This window comes from Chrysochloris asiatica, unplaced genomic scaffold (assembly GCF_000296735.1).
Source record: "Chrysochloris asiatica unplaced genomic scaffold, ChrAsi1.0 scaffold00387, whole genome shotgun sequence".
Taxonomy (NCBI): Eukaryota; Metazoa; Chordata; class Mammalia; order Afrosoricida; family Chrysochloridae; genus Chrysochloris; species Chrysochloris asiatica.
The window spans coordinates 105,221-113,942 of record NW_006408905.1 but is presented as its reverse complement, the minus strand read 5'-3'; positions in this window follow the sequence as shown (position 1 = coordinate 113,942).

Here is an 8,722-nt window from a genome sequence, read left to right as displayed (position 1 = left end):
TTGGTTCTTTTGGCAGTTCATGGCACTTTCAATATTCTCCTCCAACACCGTAACTCAAAAGCATGTAGAGCACACTAATACATTGTGATTACACACAAATAATGCATTGTGAAAAAAACCTGTAAACTCGTTAACACAATTGTATATTTACAAGCTTTCAACAAGATAAAGACATTTAACCTGATTTGATAGAATGCATTATTTTTTCTTATATTTTGCCTCCTTAGAAAAGACTGTGTACCCTTTTCTGTTGTTTTGCGGGAAGAGGGATTCATAGTATGGAAATGTTTCCTCCTTTCAGGGAATATTTGCACACTGAGCTGTCCACAATCTTGAAGAGAACAGAAACAGTAAAAATAACTTGGGGTCAGCTTAAATAGGTCATCAGTGTCTCTTGTGAAAGAAAAGAATGGTACTTTATGTTGAGAAATAATGAGGATTTGTGAAGACAGTGTATATATCGGAGGAATGAGCAAAAAGTAATCCATACTAGCTAGAGTATGCTCTGAATTTATCTAAGAACGTGCCCTGCTGCCAGGAAATGAGGGTGAATCCACTCAGAGAAGGTCTTCTGTGAGGATCTACGAGGTACCTAGGAGCCTCATGTATGAGAAACTATACCACACCCAGGGCCCTTCCTCATTCTCTGTGTAGGAGCAATTTCTCTTGTTATACCACAACACTACATCACTTTGAGAATAACTCAAGCTGGGGCTATGCCAGACCGTGCAATTAAAATGTACTCTTTGTTTTTCAACCCTCACCTTCTGCGATATTCCAAGACACCTGTAAGCCTAAAGGGAGTCCCTGAGCGCCTATTAGTGGAGGAAAAGGAGTATCTGAGAAAAGTTTAACAGAGCACATTTAAGACCCTAAATTCCTCCCAAGTGAAACATTAAACAATGAAAGCCCTTTTTATATGAATATGCACGTTCTTTCCGGGGAGAAAGTTTATGGTTTTCATTAGATTCTCAAGTGAGTCCAAAAAACAATAAAAATCTATTATTATTTTATTATTGTTGTTGTTAAATGCCATCAGTTCCAACTCACAGCAACACTATATAGAGTTTCTGTGGAGTGGCTAGTGAGTTTGAACCAATGAGCTTGTGGTTCAATCGACCTTGCTGTCAGTGCTTTATCCCACAGCACCACACCAAGACTCCTTAAAGCCTACAGCACCTGGTATTCCCAGCGGGCCTTGCATCCAAGTACTAACTAGGCCTGACACTGCTTAGCTTCTGAGATCAGATGAGATTGGGCACATTCAAGGTGGTATGGCTGTTAGGTGGCCTCAAGTTGGTTCTGACTCATAGCTACCTTATATAAAACAGAACAAAACATTGCCCAGTTCTGTACAATCCTCACAACCATTGTTAAGCTAGAGCCCATTGCTACTGCAACTGCAACTGCAACTGCAATCCATCGTGTTGGAGGTCTTCCTTTTTTTCATTGACCCTTCACTGTATCTAGTATAATATCCTTCTCCAAGGACTGGTCCCTCCTGATAATATGTCCGAAGTATGGGAAACAAAAGTCTCACCATCCTGGCTTCTAAGGAGCATTTTGGCTGTACTTCTTCCACCATAGATTTGTTTGTTCTTCTAGCAGTCTATGGTACTTTTAATATTCTTCTTCAACACCTTAACGCAAATGCACCAATTCTTCTACAGTCTTCCTTATTCACTGTCCAACTTTCACACAAATAATGTTGTTAAGTGTCATCAAGTCAGTTCTGACTCATAGCTATCCTAGAAGCTATTGAAAATACTATGGCTTGGGTCAGGCGCACCTTAGTCCTCAAACTGACATCTCTGCTCTTGAACACTTTAAAGAGGTCTTGTGCAAGAGATTTGCTAATGTAAATACATCATTTGATTTCATGGTTGCTGCTTCTGTGAGTGTTGATAGTGGATCCAAACAAAATGAAGTCTTTGACAACTCCAATCTTTTCTCTATTTATCATGATGTTATTTCTCTAGTGGTGAGGATTTTTATTTTCTTTACATTGAGGTGCAACCCGTATTGAAGGCTGTGGTCTTTGATCTTCATCAGTAAGTATTTTAAGGCCTATTTTATTAGGTGCCATGAAGTGAGTTCGGACACAGCGACCCTCCATACAACCCTGTCCAGTCCTTTATTGTTGCTCACATTCGTTATGTTTGAGCCCATTTTTGCAGCCACTGTATCAATCCCTCTTCTTTCTCACCGGCCTCTACTTTACCAAGCATGATGTCCTTCTTCAGGGACTGGTCCCTCCTGATAACATGTCATAAGTATGGGAGACAAAGTCTCACCGTCCTCACTTCTAAGGAGCATTCTGGTTGTACCTCTTCCAACACAGATTTGTTTGGCCTTTTGGCAGTCCATGGTACTTTTAATATTTTTCTCCAACACCATAATTCAACTACATCAATTCTTCTATGGCCTTCCATATTCGTTGTCCAACTTTCAAATGCATATGAAGCAACTGAAAATAAATACCATGGCTTGGGTCAGGTGCACCTTAATTCTCACACTGACATCTTTGCTCTTTAACTTTTTAAAGAGGTCTTTTGTAATAGACTTAGGAACGTTTAAAATATAAAATCCACATTATAAAAAGCTCTGATTCCTTTTACATAAATGAAAATTTACATTGAGAATTTTTAGTATACTATTATAATTTTGAAGTCCTGGTGTGGTACTGTTGGATAAAGGACTGGACCACACGGTCAGTTTAAACCACAAGGTAGGCATTTCAAACTTACTAGCCACTCCTTGGAGATCCTATACAGGGTTGATGTGAGTCAGAACCAACTCAATGGCACTTAATAACAACAACATTATAATTTTGGAATCCTGATGTGGTGTTTTAGGATAAGCGCTAAACTGCAAACCACAAGGTCAGAGGTTCACAACTACCAACTGCTCCTTGGAAATCCTACCCAGGGTCACTATGAGTCAGAACTGACTTGACAACACTTAACAACAACAATTTTTTTTAGTAATATTAAACTGCAATAATGTCACCGAAGACAAAGATTCCAATTTTGTACATAATATGAGTACTTAACATAATGCCTTTCCAAAGTAGTCATTCCATAATTATTTATTTTAATGAATGAAGGAAGGAAGGGAAAGTGAAACTATACATGAGCCTAAGTAAAGCAAACAATTCCAGAGCCCTGGTAGTGTAATGGATTACAACCTGGGTTGTTAACTGCAAGGTTAGTAGTTTGAATCTACCAGTCACACTGCTGGAGAGAGAGATGAGGCTTTCTGCTGCTGTAAAAATTTACAGTCTCGGAAACTTTATATAGGGTCGTTATGAGTTGGAACTGACTCCCCAGCACACAATCACCAACAATCAGAGGACAAAGGAAAAAGTCATGCCAACTTTGTTAGCAGTCAGAGAGTATATTTTGGTTAAAATATTAAATGGATTATGCTGATTATATCTACATCTCTTTTTGCAAATCTATTTTTTATCTCCTCTCTGCTCACAAGCAAACCAAACACTGTGCACTGCATCTCCTGGAATGCCTTGTAAAGTTAGCTGCTGTTCGGATTTGTCCAATGGAAAACTCTCGCAGGAAATAGAAGGGCGGTCAGAGAAAAGAAAGAGGTCAGAGTAGTTCTCGCCATTCCCATCCACACCACTTCTTTTGACAAAGCACCTCTGTGAGTAGCTTCATCCTTAGTCTAGAGTCTACCTTGTGGTCTCACCTCTATTGTTCCAGCTTTCCGCCAGTTTCTATAACACTATCTTCTCTTCCTTTAGCCTGAGGAGTGTTGCTCATCTCTGGGTGCTATTCCCTCCCCCCGCCCCCGCCTTTTGTTTTTGGGGGGGAGGGGGTGGAATCTCTGTAGCCCTACACACATCTCTGTAGAGAGTGCTTTTAGAGGGATTTTATTTTCTGTAGTGGCCCTAACTACTATACAGTTTGTGTTTATGAAGTCTAGCAGATAGGAGGATGTGGCAGTCTGCTTCCATAAAGATTTATAGTCTTGGAAACCCTGTGAAAGAATTCTACTCTGTCCTCTAGTGCTGCTCTAAGTCAGAATTGACTCAACAGCCATCAGTGTAGTGTTGGTTTATAGGGGAGATAAACAATGCTCCAGGAGCTTATGAAACTTTGCCACAGTCACTGAATTAAGTTGATGAAGTTGGGGTTCAAACACAGGTGGTCTAACTAGACAGGGAAATCTAGATAGAATGTTTTGCTTTATGAAACTTGTCTCCTAAATAAGAGTGAACTCTCAGCTTGACTCTTAAGGTGCAGATAAGCCAGTGAGAGTAGAGCTCCCGCTCCTGATGTAATTGGCTTTGGCGGCAGAAACCAACCAGGCTAAATCCCTCCGGTGATGGAGCAGGAGCTTGAAGGAAGTCAGGACAGCCAGCCATGCAGGCTAACATTACAAAAGGGACCTCATCACAGCCTAGACCTACAACAATTACCGTACATACATCCATACTATCTGATTGAAACCATAATACATGGGTTTACTCTTTAAATATCCTTCTGATTAGGAGATTTGGTAGGGGTCCAAAAACTTAGACAAGCCCCAGAAGGCATCCTTAGCACAACTGGCTCACCTTGTCTGTCCCTAAGTTTAACTTGCCTGAATCCATGAGGGTTTCCTGCCCTAGAATTAGGGGTGACAGTAGTGTGGACCACTTCTTTCTTGTTTCCCAACCCCCACAACTAACTTCCCCAGCACCCCTCCCCAGGCTTTGTTAAGAGCAAAATGTAAAGAACATTTGATTTGCTTCCATCTTAGGTTTGGTTCAGGAAATAAGTGCAGAGTTAGTCCACTAGCCATTCTGAAAATCGTAAGTGATTTTTAAGTATTTGGTTGCATTTAAGGGCCAAGGAGGGTGGAAATGCAGAAAGATATGGGAGGTCATTGAAAACAAAGCTGGACTTTCTCACATTTTTCCCAGGATTAGTCCTACTTCATACGTGGTGCTATGGCATACATCTGTTCTCAACTGCTTTCATTACCTAACCATATCAATGCAATATATTTCTTTTTAAATTTGTTTATATTAAAGTTGTAGATTAGTTATATATAGTCAATTATAAAAGCAATTTTCTAAGACTGTTACATTGTCCTAGAAAAGCTACTAAATAGTCTATATGACACCAGACCACACTTTTAGAGGGGTAATTTAATGGCACAAAATCATGTGCTTTACTGTCTCATCTCTGACATATAATCAATAAGCACATACAAACCTCATGTCCTGTTAGCTCATACCCACATATCTAATTTCAACAACGGCTTATGCATTAGTGCAAGCCCTTGTAGCCATCAAATGGTTCATGAATTTGTTTTGGAAACAGTACCGTACCATTTTAATAACACTGCTTTGTTAATAATATACTTTCCTCTCCTACAGCACCTTCCTGATAAGGAGCTTAAAGAACTCCTATTGTTAAGTGCTATCGAGTCAGTTCTGACTCATAGCAACCTTGTATAGGGTTTCCAAGGAGTGGCTGGTGAGCTTGAACCGCTGACTTTGTGGTTCAAACCGACCTTGGAGTTCCGTGTATTAACCCACAGCACCACACCATGACTCCAAACCCTCTTTTTAAAAAGGTAGACTAGTTTTCCAGATAAAATACAGGGCAGGAAAGAATAAACTACTGGTCCATATTCTAGAAGACAACATTTCTTAATTGTCATTTTATATTGGATTATAAAATTAATATTTATTATTGAAAATTTGAAAAATATCAAAAAGTACAAGTAAAAAGGTGCAAATAACCTTCAATTCTACCTGACAGATATAACCAATAATACTTTGATACAGAGGTTAAGCCAAAAAGTATTGCAAAGTTATGAAAATTTCTTCTTGTTGTTGTTAAGTCCGTCGAGTCGGTTGTGACCCACAGTGACCCTAAACAGGGTTTCCGAGGCTGTACATCTTTATGGAAGCAGAAAGCCTCATCTTTCTCCCATGGAACGGCTGGTAGTTTCGAACTGCTAACCTTGCGGTTCGCAGCCCGATTCGTAACCACTACACTACCAGAGCTCCTTTATAAACATTTCTTAAACATAATCAAAAACCTTGAAGGAATGAGTCACTGGGCCTGAGGATTCAGAACTTTAGTGTTAGGGGGTTTCTTGGTCAATTGGCATAACATAGTCCACAAGACAATGTTCTATATCTTACTTTGATGAATAGCAACTGGGGTCTTAAAAGCTCATGAGTGACCGTTTAAGGTACCACTATTGATCTCTCCATGTGCAAAGGAAAGACAAATGATGGAAACAATTAGTGTGAACATCAGTCTCCGTGACCCTGAGACCAGAAGACTAGATGTTGCCCATCTACCACTATCAATTGTTCTGAAAGGGGTCACATTAGAAGGTACTGAATAGAGTGGGAAGAAAATGTGGAACAAAGCTCAAAATCATGAAAAAAACTAGGCTTGTTGATCCAATAGAGTCTGGTGGAACTCCCTAGAACTGACCTTACTCCTGTAGCTTAATTCTCAAACAATAAATAGGTTTCTAATGGAAATAATGAACACCTTAGAATAATCAACAATTTAAAATCAAAAGGGCAGCATTTACCCAAGGACAAAGTTCAGAAGGGTTAGGAAAGAATGAATAATGAAAGAGGAAGCACAAAGAAGAAGTGGCATATGTGATGATACATTGAGGGGATTGCAATCAACGAGATAAAGCAAAATGATTTTTTGCTTTATGAATTTGCGTATGAATTGTTGAATATAAAACTGTTGATTTGCTCTGTAAACCTTTGCCCAATTCGCAATAGAAAGTTTAAAAAATAATAATAGTGATTTCCCAGATGAGAAATGATGTTTTAAGTGTTATCTAGTCTGTTCCAACTCATAGCGACCCTGTATATGGTTTCCAAGGCTATAAATATTTGCACAAGCAGAAAGCCTCATGTTCCTCCCACAATGTGGCTATTTGGCCTCAAACTAACCACCTTGTGGTTCACAGTCCAATGCTTATAATACAGAGCCACTGAATTTTCCCATGATGACAAATAGATGTAATAAGTATGCACTTACATAAAGTATAATTTGGAAGTCCTGGAGTGGTGCTATAGGATAAGCACAGAACAACGAACAAAAAGTTAGCAGTTCAAACCCACCAGCTGCTTCTCAGAAACCTTATACAGTCAGAAAAGACTTTATGACACTTAACAATAGCAACAACAAAGTATAATTTGAGGACCACTTGGAACATGTATTTCCTTCCTTTTGAAAAATATATTAGTGAACAAATTTGATATGAAGACTTTGCAATTGAGAATAAAATTTTTGTTAAATGCAAATTGCTTTATCAAATGTAACAATAATGTAAATTCTAAAAAGTGTTGCTAACCTGTGTTATACAAAAAATATCAGAATGTGAAGCTATTGTTTCACAATATATCCTCCATCTAGGTGTATACACTTGTGAAGGCAACATTTTCATCTCTCTAACCCTTCCCCCAAAGAATCCTGGGCCCAAAACAGCAGTTTTGGCATCCTCAGGGATGTGTTCCTTTGAAATGTTCTTTGAGTTTGGGAACAAAAAAGTATGAACGGGCAAGATCAGGCCTGTAGAGTAGACGGGAAAGGTTTCCCAATGAAATTACCATAGCCCTTGTTACCCTGAAAAAATGAGCAAGTTCATTATCTTGATGGGGAAAAAATCCTTGCTACAACTTCTGTGGATTTGTTTTCTCACCAATACAGTTTCCATTTTCTTAAGGTTTCTTCCTAATAAGCATCTATGACTGTCCTGCAAGACAATTTATCAAGATTGTTGTTGTTATTGTTAGGTGCCATCAAGTTGGTTCTGACTCAGAATCTATGCCTAACAGAACGAAACACTTCCCAGTCTTGTACCATCTTCACAATTTTACACTTGAGTCCATTGTTGCTGCCACCATGTCAGTCTATCTCCTTAGGGGTCTTCCTCGTTTTTGCTGATCCTCCATGTTACCAAGTATGATGTCATTCTCCACGGACTGACCCCTTCTAATAATATGTCCAAAGTATGTTCAGCGATTTCTGCATTCCATTGGATCACCTCTATTTGAAATGGACACAGATATGGATCTCTTCCAATGTGCTGACCAAGTAGCTGTCTTCCAAATTTATTGGCATAGATGAGTGAGTGCCATCAGTGCTGAATCGGTTTGTTGAAAATTTTCAGTTTGTATTCCATCAGTTCCTGGAGTCTTATTTTTCACCAGTGCCTTCAGTACAACTTGGACTACTTCCTTCAATACCACTGGTTCTTGATCATATGCTTCCTCTTTAAATGGCTGAACATCAACCATTTATTTTTGGTAGAGCGATTGTGTATTCCTCCCATCTTCTTTTGATGCTTTCTGTATCTTTCAATATTTTGCCCACAGAATACTTCAATATTGCAAGTTGAGAGTTGATTTTTCTTCAGTTCTTTCAGCTTAAGAAATGCTGAGCATGTCCTTCCTTTGTGGTTTTCTAACTCCAAGTCTTTGCCATTTGATTACAATACTTTGTGTTGTCAAGCTGCCATTTGAAATTTTCTGCTCAGCAATTTTATTTCCTCATTTCTTCCATTAGCTTTAGTTTTTCTAGGCTCAAGAGCAAATTTCAGAGTTTCCTCTGACATCCATTTTAGTCTTTCCCTTTTTTGTCTTCTTAATGAACTTTTGTCCTGGTGTGGCACTGTGGGCTAATGCATCAGACTGCAAAGTCATTTGAACTGCAAATTCAGTGGTTCA